Source organism: Lepidochelys kempii, chromosome 7, assembly GCF_965140265.1.
Source record: "Lepidochelys kempii isolate rLepKem1 chromosome 7, rLepKem1.hap2, whole genome shotgun sequence".
NCBI lineage: Eukaryota > Metazoa > Chordata > Testudines > Cheloniidae > Lepidochelys > Lepidochelys kempii.
In genome coordinates, this window is record NC_133262.1 from 64,395,840 (window position 1) to 64,409,109 (window position 13,270).

Genomic DNA, 13,270 nt, shown 5'->3' on the forward strand with positions numbered 1-13,270 from the left:
ATAAGTAATATTTTTTTATTATTCATGTGTAATTCTGTAATGATCCTATGGTAGTGCATATGAACAGGGGGCATAGTTAAGGTTATTGTGGGAAAACTTTCTCCCTTTCCTAAATTTTGACCTTAACATTTAGGGGTGGGGAATTGGGTATTATTTCCTTGTTAATATATAATAAACTTCACCTAGGAAAAACTAGATTAAGCTAAGGAGAGAAACTTTTCACTTATGTTACTCTGTTGAGATTCCAGATACTTACCTGGGCCCTAATTAAACCTGTATACATAATCTACAGCAACAGCTGTACATTATTTATCTCTGTGGCAGAAACTCTGAATTCAGTTCTTCCATAGATTTTCAGGGAATTTATGCAAGTAACTCCCATTTGCCTTAATGGGAGTTACACCTCGCTGTATAATAAATAATCTGTGCAGCACAGGAAGATATGTCAAAAGTCTCCTAGAGTGTGGTATGGTTTTTAAGAATTTGTTTTCTGTTGTATTCACTTTCATAGTATTCTCTCTGTGTTATAAAATGTCTGGTTGAACTGATTTGTAGCATTATAAATTAATGCTGCAAGTATCATTATTAAGTGAACATCTGATCATTGTGTATAATAGAAAAAGGCAAATATGGCACAGAACACCTTCATATAATAATTACTGGCCCATTTGTATCTTTCTTGTTAAAAGAGCAAATGCTATACACTCTAATTGAGAACGTTGGGCTATATTGTACTTTGCTTATCCTATGCAGATTACACAGGAGGTCCTTGCTTTTCTTTATTATCATCATCTGTGGTCCTTTTTTTTGCAGCTGAAAACTATGAAGGGGATTGAAAACAATCCAGTCAGTTTGCCAGGATCAAGTTGGCTAGGGCCTTCCAAAATGAGTCGTTCGGAGTGACTAACTTTTCTGACCTATCATCTTTTATATTTTGGGGCATGTGGTATTTTTTAAATCAAAGTATTTAATTAGAAGGGTCAGGATTTACAGATGCTAAACATAATAAACATAATAGTAACATAATACTAACAGAGACTCAAGTGGGAAGTAATACTGTAATACCAATAAATCATCATCATATATTGTAGTAGGCCTCAACCAGGTTTGGATTCCATCATGTTAGGTGAATAGAAAAGACAAAGACACTAGGAGGAAGGCGTTGTACTGCAATATTGTGCCGTAATAGCTCATAACTCTGTATGCCAGATTTTCTAGTTGAGTGGAGCTGGGCCAGAATGGAGTACAGGTAGCTTTAAGTGACTATTGTGGATCCCTGATGCGGGGGCTAGCTGGCCAGCCAGCTTAAAACAGAGCAGCTCCAAGGCTGTGACTGGCTACTTTTGGCTCAAAGGGCTAACTCTCGAAGCCCCTTTCTCCTGAAAGAATAATTCACAGTTATAAAATATATGGGCCTGAGTCTGTAAATCCTTTTGTGATTAGACCTTAGGGACCAGAACCTGCCCCCTTACTGACATTGGGAAGCATCATCCTCTGTGTTGATTTTATTAAAAACCAAGTTGAATGGGACTGTTTGTGGGGTAAGTTAATATCTTCAGTAAGACTGGCAGAATCTTGCCCTTTGTGAGTAGCTTTTCGGTGCGACTACTCTTGTGTAAGGGTTGGCAGGATTGCACCCTCTACAGCAGTGGTTCTCACTGACAGTCTCTGACATCTCCCTTGCACAGTTTAGGAAAGCAGCAAGCCTGTCCATGGTATCAAAAAGACCGAGAAACACTGCCCTGCAGCATACCTAAGAGGAAACCCTTCAACACACCCCTGAAATGCAGCCACCACTGTGGTGAAAGAGTGGCAGCCAATAGTGAGAGGAGAAATTTTGACCAAGAGTTCTAACAAAACCCTATTGTTATTGAAGGTGGCATGGGATCTTCCATCTCCACACAGAGAAGGTCTTGTCTGGAAGAGCAACATGCTGCTGCTTCTTGGGGGTAATAAAAAGAGGGAATAATTTCTAATGCTGCTGCCCTTGGCCTTTCTGAAAGTCACCTCCTGCTCTGTCTGGGGGTTCATCTCATCTGTATGGCGCAGGATGCAGCAATCTCATTCCCCACATTCTCTTCTGATTTGCACAGCTACATTGGTTCCCATACATGCCAAACTTTGATTTTCCTACAGTGTTTACAGTGTTGTTTGACATTATTTTTGTCATGCTCACTTCAGAAGAACAATTCCTACAGCGTGGAAAGGTAGGAGGCGTGAAACTTGCTCACAGAAGGGCAAACAATCTATTGTGGTGCTGAACTTTCCCTCCCACATGCTCACTCAGAGACTGTTCACTGTTTTAATATAATAAAGGATGAAATGGTTAAATACATCACAGTTTTGCCAATAATAGGTGTTGGTGTATAAGTCTAACTGGCAGTCAGACTGCCCAAGCTATTGATTTTACTGTCTAATGGCTGAAAGAGATGTTATCTTGATTAATTAGAAGTCAAAAACAAATGCATCTTGTTTCTAATAGATCTCCTGGCATTTGCTTTCTTTTTCCCCCTCACTGATGGTGTTGTACATGTACCTCTAAACTGTTATAAACTGAAAAGCTATCAAGGTCAGCAGTATACAAGCCCCAGTGACTTTACTTCAACTGTCAATGAGTCCTTAAAACACACTCAAAATTTTGGTGATGCAAGGAGTATAATTTTAAGGCATATACTAACTAGTTGAACCTTAACAAATGAAGACCCTAACAGACTACTATATATGTAACTTAAGCTCACAACAAATAACTCCTTTTCATTAGAATATTGGACAATAATGCTGAAAATGCCATTTGGTTTTCCTTTCCCTGGAGGTTTGTTAATGTGAACAAATGAGAACAATATTTTTCTCTTTTGAATTTATTATTCAGCTGGTAAATTATAATTGGTCTGTATTGCTAACTAGCACTCGTAAACTAGTTTCAAAAGAACATTGCAACAAAATATGATATGGAAGTGAATATCATTTAATCAGATACTTGAAGTTGAAGAAAAGTAAAATATTAAACTACAAACTATTTTTAAAATTTCAAAAATAAAAATCTAAACACTAACCTTACCGTTTTAAATTATATTTTTTCTTATTTATAGATTTTGGAGACAGGAGACCCTCTTTTCATTATATGTTTAAACAGCATCTTGCACAATAGGTCCCATGTCCTGACTGCAGACTGTAACCCGAACAATTCATCATCATCTATTTTAGTAGGGGTCAGAGGTCTCACCCAGGTTTGGGTCACATTATGTTACATGATGAACACACACACAGTAAATGATAGGCCCTCCCCCAAAAGCTAGCATCTGATCCAACTCCCACTGAAGTCAATGGAAGTCTTTCCACTGACATCATAGGGAGTCTGATCCAGCCCTAAATGAGCACTGTACATTTAAGGAAATTATTTTATTTAACATTTTGGACTAAACTGTGAAAAAGTTTTCAATCTGGCCCCAGTTTTTGTGCATGTTTACTCCTAGCTATGCACGTTTCCAGCAGTGACACCTGTGTAAGTAGTTGATAGAACTTACATGCACAAAACCACTCCTACAATGGGAACTTCTATAGATTTATAGCAATTTGCATGAATAATAATCACTTATCCAGTGCTAAATATGGTTCCAAAGTGCTGAGCAAACATTAGTTAATCTTCCCACCATTTATATCACAATTTACATTTCAGAACATCCTTAAGAACTTCACAAATTTAGAGCCAATTCCTATTCTCTTCAGCAACACGAGTCACCCTCTTGTCTTCAATGCATTACTCTTGTGAGCAGTATCGGAACTTTAAGTTAATTTATAAACTATATAGGGATAAATGAATCCATCCAACCACTAAAGGAGCAAAATATTGTATTGGTTAAAATGATAATCCTTTTGCCTTTCACTGTGCACTTGCTGATGTGAATCAATTAGAACCATATTCTCACATTTGAATTTTGAAGTTCCAGAGGAGATCCTTTCAGTTGTAACTGGTCTGATTTTAACAGTCTATACCTGCTAGTTATTTCATGTCTGTGTCGCCATCTCAGAAATCCTGAAGGTGTATACACACACAGACACACAGCTATTTTCTGTCTGTGTGGCATATAATGTGGCTTGCTAGCAAAACACAAACCACTGCTTTTGTCAGTTTTTCTTCGGCATCATCTCAGCGCTTATATGATTTCCTTTTTCTCTTTAATTTCTCCACAATATTTTAGCATACAGTTAACTTTAAATCTCAGTCCCCTCCTTTCAAGTCTTGTTGACTTGCTCCATGAAAGAAGAGCGTCTGAAGAAAGATGGTCTCCAGTGCAGCACAATTTATAGGTATGGAGTGGTTTAAGCAGCCAATTTGTAAAACTTCAGACTCAATTTATGTGCTGCTTTTCCCGTGGACTTTACTTAGAAAAAGTGTAATATGCACAAGACTTCTATTCAACTAATCCCTGCTTTTCCTTAGCAACTAGATCTGTCAAAAAAAGGAAGCTTGGTCAGTTCAAGCAGTTCAGATCTCTGAAAATAAGAAATACAAATACTCTAAAAAAGTTCAGGATGTAAATCAAGGACATGTAGTGGTTATTTTAATTGGCATCTTTGGCATCACTTATGCAATGTTTTGTTATGCTGTTCAATAAAACGAGAAGTTACTACAGCAACCACAATATCCCTAGTCACCTCCTACTGTGTGCCTGTGAAATGTTGAGCCATTTTGTTTGTATTTCTTTTTTGGATTCACAGAACAATGTAAATTTAGTGCTGTTGATGGGTTCCGGATTAAGAGCATTGGAGCACAGATTGGGTAGTGGTAAAGTAGAATAATCTAACCTGCTTTGCCAATCTCCTTCAGCTCTTACGAAAGACCTTTCTCTAGGCAGAGTGAATACTTCAATCCTTAGTGTTCTGGGACTACCAGCAAGGGTGCCTGTTAGTGCCAATTGTGTTGGAGGTTTTATGATGTAGGATCCTGTTCAGCAGCAAATAAACTGACACTGATCAATTCATTTTATGTAGACCATACATCAACAACAAATCTTCATAGAATCATAGAAGGGACCTCAAGAGTCATCTAGTCTAACCCCCAAGATGCAGGATTTGTTGTGTCTAAACCATCCAAGACAGATGGCTATGCAGCCTCCTTTTGAAAACCTCCAGTGAAGGACCTTCCGCAACCTCCCTAAGCAGGCTGTTCCATTGTCCTACTGTTCCGACTTCTCACTCTTAGGAAGTTGTTCCTGAAATTTAATCTAAATCTGCTATGCTGTACATTTGAATCCCTTGCCTCTTGTCCTCTTCATCACTATATTCTTGCTCTCTATTGGAACTGTTGACTCTGTACCCAGTTACCAACCATCAGAGAAGTTTTATACCTATTCAAGGTGAGGCATGGGATTATACAGTAAAATAATAGACTGCTGACATGTACATATTTGAATGTGTGTATTGTAATTATTTGTATTGCATTAGCAGCTGGGCATCCCAATCATGGACCAGGACCTCATTGTGCTAAGTTCTCTCCCAAAGGAGACACATCTGAGCACCATTTGTGGTATAAGAGAAAATAAAAGCTATAAAATATTGATTCGGAAAGTTTGCATGCAGAAAATACAAAGTCTCTCATCTAAATTCTAGAATTGCTGTCAGTGTCCTGGCTTTGCTGTTAAGAAGGGCCCAGCTAATTCAGTCAGGTTTACTCTGTCTGACACAGCTTTGAGTGACAGGCATGACCCAGTGCACATCCACTGAAAACTAGCATCAGGGAATGACATACAGTTTGATAACATAAGATGCTTAGGTTTTTTGGCTCAAGTGAGATGTTCAGAGCTAATAGCCCTGTGAGCAGAGTTTTAGCTGTGATTTCTACCTTGAGATATTGGTTATGTCTGGCTCAGGAAAAAGGGGAAAGAATGAAAGCTTATTTCTAGAAAGGTTTCCGATGAGCAGCATTTGTCATTGAGGGGGAGATGGGTATAATTAGCTTGTCAGTCTAGTTTGGGCTGAGCTGGCTTTCTGTGGTAAGAAAGATGGACTAACTGCCAGAAGAGCTGACAGGCAGTCGATAATGCAGCAATTAATGTCATAAATAATTCTGGAACCAATTATATCAAAATGGACTCCAAGCTTTAAAAAGGAACAGAATTCCCTTATTCTTCCTGCTAACAGCAAGAAACAGCTTTCATTTTTCTCAGTAATTACTTTTCATTGTATATAGCAATAAAGTAGGGATTTTCTGTCCATATTTAAAACTTGTCTCCCCTGCTTCTCTCCCTCCATCTTCTTTACTCCATAGAATAAGGTTGTTACACTAGATCTTCACTGGGGTGAACGTATAATCTTTTAGCATGGCTGTTAAATGATAACTCCTGCTGCACCTAAATGATTAAGAGTCAAGTTTTCTCAAATGTCATAGGCAATGACAGAGCACCAAACAATGGCATTTGGAAATTAAGACATTTGTGATATAAATTGAATTGTCTTATTATTTTAAAGGTTGCTCTGACTTTGCTTACATGGAACTTATTGATTCCCTCTGCCCTTCTTGTACTGTTACAACCACGGAATCCTAGCCAAACGATTCCCTTTACACTGCAAACAAAATTCAGCACAACCCATGTGACTTGATGGGCATTTTGTAACCCTTGCAAAAGATGGCAGCTTATAAGGCATCCTCTAGAGTGACAGCCTCCATGGCTAATTTTCTATGTACTGTAGTACACATGTAGATAATGCCAAGGCTATGATACCTCTAATGGCAAAACTGCACACAGTACTGCTGTTGCTAATGGTCTTTTCTGTAGCCTCATCAGCTCTTTCTGCTGTTTAAAACATAAAAAATGGACTGTGGAAGAAGCAAATTACTGTAGCATTATTTCACAGCTTTGTTCAGAGCCTAACAAACGTTTCCAACTTTTCATTTGTGGTGGCATTTTACTCCTGGTAGATTGGGGAAAACAGTTCATGAAGTTCCCATGGTTTTAAAACCAGAAACATCTGCTGGTGTCACATGCAGTTTGCTGGTCCGTTTCAGGAGTAAAGAAATCCTGCAGCTGATCAGCTCTCCCCTTAGCAGTAGGTGTCACAACTGTGAGTGGTAATTCTGGCAGAGAGTTTTGGAGGACATAGCATAATTAGCCCAGCTAACAAATGCATAAACACTGACATCTACCATATTTAAAACCAGAAACGTATCTGCTGTTCTGTACATTGTTTCAGGACCCACAATAGAGACAAAACTAGTTTAATCAAGCTTTCAAGGAACAAAGGGCTTTCAGATTTTTCAGCTCATTGCTCGCTCTCTCTGATGGAACAATCTGTGGAGGCCAAAGCACGGGATTTGGAATTCCGAGATTGATTCCATTCCAAGCCTTGCTACAGAAATGCTGCATGACCTCTGGAAAATCGCTTGCTTTATCTGTTGTCTCAGTTTCCCCATCTGAGAAATGCATTGGACATTCCCCTCACAAAGACCGCGTGTGGGTTAATGTTTTAAAGTACTTAGAGGTCCTCAGAAGGAAGGTGCTATGGAAGTATGACATATTAGTCTGATTTGGGAGAACTGGCGCATCCATCCCATATCTCAATAATGAGCCTATCCTGTTCCTACTACATAGCTCTGTGAGGCCTGAATATGAGGCACTGTGTGTAAATAATATGAACTCAGTTTAAACTGTAGGTTATCTAATTTAAATTCAGTCATGGAGACATAATTAAATCACCTTTGCAGTTCTTTGAAATCATAGACATAGACTATCAGGGTTGGCAGGGACCTCAGAAGGTCATCTAGTCCAACCCCCTGCTCAAAGCAGGACCAATCCCCAATTTTTGCCCCATATCCCAAAATGGCCCCCTCAAGGATTGAACTCACAACCCTGGGTTTAGCAGGCCAATGCTCAAACCACTGAGCTATCCCTCCCCCCCATCATAGATGGTAGAGGAAGGACTTTGGCAGAGGCTTCTTAGGCCAAATAATTCTGCTGCTTACTGACAGTATTACTTCTAACATTTACTTCACTCTTTTAGAGAATCACAAAATGCAGGGCTGGAAGGGACCACAAGAGAGTTCATCTAGTCCAGCCCCCTATTCCTACCTCCCTTCAGTGTTGGTGACTTTTTCAGTGTGCAGACCTTATTGTCCAAATGGAAATACCTGGTAGTGTTGACTGGGCTTAGCCAAAATAAAGGTGAAAGGGTGTGTTAGATGCATGGTGTCATTTCTTGCCATTAATTTGTCTGCAAAACTCCTGTTGACCTCTGTTCAGTGGATGTTCTGTGCACAGGAAGTGCGTTTTATGAATTATAGATAAGCCAAATGGTTTAATAACAAATGGTAGGCATTAAAAATCCTTCATTTGCCCCAAGTTAGCACACATCTTGCATGCTACTGTTTTCCACAAGCTCATATTTTATATTCTAACTGCAGTACTCTCCAGATTGTTGTGTGGTAAATATTTGAGTAAATATTAATTCTTCAATAGCAACTACTGTGTTGAAAACAAAAACTGAAATTGGTCAGGGAAAGGTGAATCATTTAAATACAGTGGATATTTTCTAAGTCCTGTCTTACTGTCACTTCTTCTTTTGAAAAGTCTGCTTCTGCCAGAAGATTCTTTTTGTTTTACAAAGCACTATTTGTAAAAATGGCACCAACATCTAGTAAAATGGTTTATTTAGGAATTGTGAGAGGCAATTGGAAAATAAGTTGAATGCACAATTTGCACAACTCTTTTGAAAATAATCATCCAAACAGGCAGCATGCAGAATCCACAAACCTGTTGTCACTTTTGCTATGAAATGGCCATCACGCACAGCCCATTTTGGTTGAAATGGAGGTGGTAATCTCATTGTTTTGTTGTTTCAAAATGTGGTGCTTTGGCTCATGTCTTACATTCAGGCTTTTGTGTAACTGCACAAATGAGGGTGAATTCCAGCATTTAAATTATTCAAATTACTGTCCATTGAGATGGACTGGTATAAGACCTTGTGATGATTTGATAGTATTGAGAAGTTCCGTGGAATGCATTTCTGAGCACCTAAGAAACAGAAGGAGACGTAGCAGGGGTGTGTTGAGTGAACTAACAAAACTATATATCGAAATGGAACAAGGGGAATGGGAAATAGGAAGTGTAATGAGGTACTGGCCTTTTAAGACTAGAGGAGGTAGTTTGAGAGGCCAGTTACCCCATTTGATATGTCCAGGGAAAGTGGATGAAACCAAAAGAAATAATTGAAGCACTCACTTGGAGAGAGGAAGTTTGTCCCAGGGAATGGTTAGTGTCTGTGAGGGGGGGAAGGTATAGGAAATCGAGACCATATTTTTTCAAGAGATCAGGACAGCAGCCTTGTAGAGGGGGTGGGGCAAGGCTCCCCTCTCTCCCAGCCAGTGCAGACAGGTGTTTGGGATTATGAAACCCACCTGGGGAGGATCAAGAGAGTAATTTGTTGACTGGGTTTGTGACTAAAAAGGGGGCTCCAAGTCCAGTCAAGGAAGGGAGCTGTAGAAGGTGCTGCTGAAAGGGAGAACTGAGCTGGGACACTGCCTCAAGTGGGAGGGCTGTGAAACCTCTAAACCTGAGGGAAGAGTTGACAGGCCAGGGAGACCAGGATTGTGGGAGTAGGACTGTGACCCTAAACCTGAAGGGCTGAGTGTAGAGGTCAAGGAGCCAGGAACTCAAAGCCACAGTCCTAAGAAGGAAGACTCTGAACCTGAGGCATGAGCAGAAAGGGGCCTTTTTGGGAGCTGAATCATATTTAATTAATTAGACTGCAGGAGAGGAAGGGGTATATGGTTTCAAAGACCTTGACTGTGACTGCATTATTTACTGAAGGGAAACTGAGGCAGGGGACTGCAGTGATATGTTACGCCACACAGGGATGCACTCAGAGGCTGCATACCCATTTACAGGCAGAAATTCATTGCCCATGCTATGAGGGGAAGGAATGAAGAGAAGATGGAGGTAAATATAACAGAAATATTTTATAGCTCTCTTTTATATTATTGAACTGCAAGATGAAACCTGAAATAACCATGTGACTGTTTACCTGTATCTTCATTCTCCAGTGCTCATTTTCCCTTTAAACCCAATCCAGCTCCCATTAAAGTCAATGATGCTCTCTGTCTTTTGTGGAAACTAGATCAGGCCCCTGATTTGTTGCATCGATTCTTGCTTGTGTTTACTTAGGTCAGAATTTTCAGAAGGGCTCAGCACACACAGCTTGGGCCCGGTTTCCAAAAGAGCTCAGATCCTTTTTAGGCTCCTAAATAAGTGGCCAGATTTTCAAAGAAGCTCAGTATGTTGAACTCTTCTGAAAATCTGACTCTTATTTCTAGATGTCTAAAGGGGAGTTAAACTCTTCTGAAAATCTGCCCCCAATTTTGGGTACTGAGTACTAGATAATCTGGCCCTTTGAATGTAAGGTCTTTAGGAAAGGAACTGTTTTTTCATGAGTTGGTATAGTGCTGTTTTTGATGGGGATCCTCTGAGTGGTACTTTAAGTTAAATAGTAAATAACAATAATATGAACAAGCAACATGGTAGTATAAGACCCAATCCCATCATGATTTTCTCCCTAGCACTTTTGTTATTGAGAATATTGTTTTTTTCCCCACTGCAATGTGTCTCCTGCAATCAGACTGACATGCATTTAGTTTCATAGCGGCTGTCACATGTTATGGATTCAGTCAATAGTGCTTAAAAGGAGTGCTTAAAATTCCTCTTTGTTCTTGGTACTTTTCCCTTTGCTTGCTTTCCTGCAAACTGTGCACCTTTTATTTTGGTTATCGAAATCACTCTGATGCTCTCTAAGCAGCCTAAAGAAAATTGCAAAATAGCACAAGATAAGTAGATACTAGTAAATTTATTTGTATCATGGAGTGATCAGGTGTAATGTTTCACCTTTAGATAATGGGAGGGGCCCTTTGTTGAAGAGCAAAAAGAAGTAGAGGAGCAGCGTGGTAGGAATGCAGGTTGATCGTAGTGAGAGCTATGAAGAAATGGGTTTTTCTTGATCTAAAGGGCTGGGCTGGTCTGCATATATCTCGGGGTTATTGTGTGCTGAAGTAGCTGGTCATAGTACAAATAAAGGTCTCAATCCTGCTCTTATTGAAGCCAATAGCAAAATTCCTATTGGCTTTGGTTATATAGGATGAGACCTAAACGGAGGAACTTGTATCACACAGCATTGCAATTTAGTTTCTTTTTACTGAGCTATTAAGTAATTGTCACACACATCCAGTGTTGCCAGGTCTCATAAGTCTCACAATATTTGATGATTTTCTTAAAGCTCTGCTCCTGGAGTCATATGATTATGTAAGAAAATCTCCATTTTCATTTAGAAAAGAAGTTGCTAGCCCTCACGGTAGTGAACAAGAGCTTGAAAATATGTCCCCATAATGCCTCAACCCCGATGGTGAATAAAAAGAATCCCAAATTTATTATTTAAAAAAAAACAACTCCTCATTTTTGGGGAGCCAAACTGATGAATTTTGAACACTTAGATGTGGTATTGCTGACTCCATCTGGAAGAAGAATAATGTTAGGTGAGTTTGAGCGAGCTTTGCCTCCAGTCAAAGGCTGGGAGTTTGATAGCTTAATCTTGCAAGGAACTGCTTAGCACTCTCTCACCTTGAGCCACCACTTTTCACGATTTGGGGTCCAGAGTGCTCAGCACTTTCCAGGATTAAGCCCTAAATGAAGAGGATTCATACAGACCAATGATATGCCAAGAACTACATATAATGGCCAGGGCATAGGCAGCTGAGCCAGTAGTGTCCACTGGGCAGGATTAAAGGCAAGGAGTCGGGACTTGTTACCACGCTGAGTCAGGGGATAGGTACCAAGATCAACCCAGGCTGGGATCAAAGGCAAGAGTCAGAAGCAAAACGGGGAGAAAAAGGAGGTCTGTAGCAATAGCAGGCCGGAGTCTGCACTGTTGCTCAGATGGCTCCCTGGGGCAATTTCCTGATATAAATAGTTGCTGTGCACCGATTAGGCGGCCATAGAGTTCTGTCACTTTGACCTTTTCAGACAGTACTTCCTGTGGTGCCTAATCCTCCGGTAATTGCTGGGTGCTGGTTCACCAGACTCTCTGGTGGCGAAGTGGAGCCATCAGTCACCCAGGACTTCACAACCCCGAATTCTAGACCTGAAGGTTCTAACATAACAGAAGAATGATGTGTAGGACTCTGTCTCTTCAATGCAAAATTGGATTTGTTGACAAAAGGTGTGTTTATACTTGGCGCTGGGGGTGTGTTTCCCAGCTGACGGAGACATACTCACACTAGCTCGATGAAGGTAGCCGCAGCAGTGTGAGCTGTGGGACAGGCTAGCTGCTCCAAGAATGTGCCTAGCATCTCAGATAGCCATGTGTTTGGGAGGGGACTCGCCTGTCCTGCAGTTTGCTCTGCTGTGACTTATGTTCTATTTTTAGCATGCTCGCTCAATGAGAGCTAGCAAGCATATATCTCCTTGATCTGGAAATGGCATCCCCAGCTCCAAGGGTATGCATACTCAAAGTGATTGCATACTATTCCTTGAAATGGATGAGTGATAAAGTCACTGAAAGAATTAGGGTAACATTTGTAGGCAATGACATTTTCTCCTCCCGTTTCCCTTGAGACATGAAAGAGGCATATATTTTGCCTTGCATGTTGCAACTGGTCTGTAGGGCCACCTAACAGTTTCCCCATGTTAAATTATTGTCCAGATTATTTCACCACTTTTCTTCCAGGGGCCTCTGCAAATTGAATCCAGCCCCAAAAATTTCCAGAATGAAACATCATTTCACTTTTAGTTTTTCCAGGTAACTTTCCAGTTATATATTTCTCTTCAGTGGTAAACTGGGATTTCTCCCAGGGTGTCGCCTAGACATCTGGAGATACCACTTTTCCTTGGCAGACTCCAAAGAAGGTTTATTGTTCCTGGTGCACAGTTAGCAGGATGTGCTTTCTCAGCCTCTCCTCCCTCAGATGGAGCTGTACCTACAGTGTCATGTTCTGCTTCTTTAGTTAAATAGTTGGCCACAACCCCCAACCCCAACTGTGTCAAAATACATAGAATTGACTGAGTAATTGAAAATGAAAAATAATAACATCTACTACTGTAAATCATGCCCAAACAACACAGTTATAATAGAAATATCTTCTCTCTGTCTGATCCACAAACACATACTTAGTTAGATAACAAATAACTTATTCTTGGAGAGTGTGCCCTGGATTTGATTTATCTCTCAGCATAAGTAAATATGAAAAGGCTGCCAAATCTGCCTATATAAATCTCATCTATCTCCTGTGTTG

The 13,270-nt window shown here is 40.1% G+C and overlaps 1 protein-coding gene across 8 annotated transcripts in view; it reads left to right on the top strand.

Moving 5' to 3' along the window:
- Positions 1 to 13,270, top strand: part of LRMDA (leucine rich melanocyte differentiation associated) — a 1,127,716-nt gene that overhangs the window by 963,171 nt on the left and 151,275 nt on the right. The window contains exon 8 of one of the 8 annotated variants that reach the window (XR_012159961.1): positions 4,993 to 5,032. The exons of the other annotated variants lie outside the window; for them this stretch is intronic. The gene's annotated coding sequence lies outside the window, so the exon portion shown is untranslated. Of the gene's footprint in view, positions 1 to 4,992; positions 5,033 to 13,270 lie in introns of those variants that run through there. 8 annotated transcript variants of the gene reach the window in all.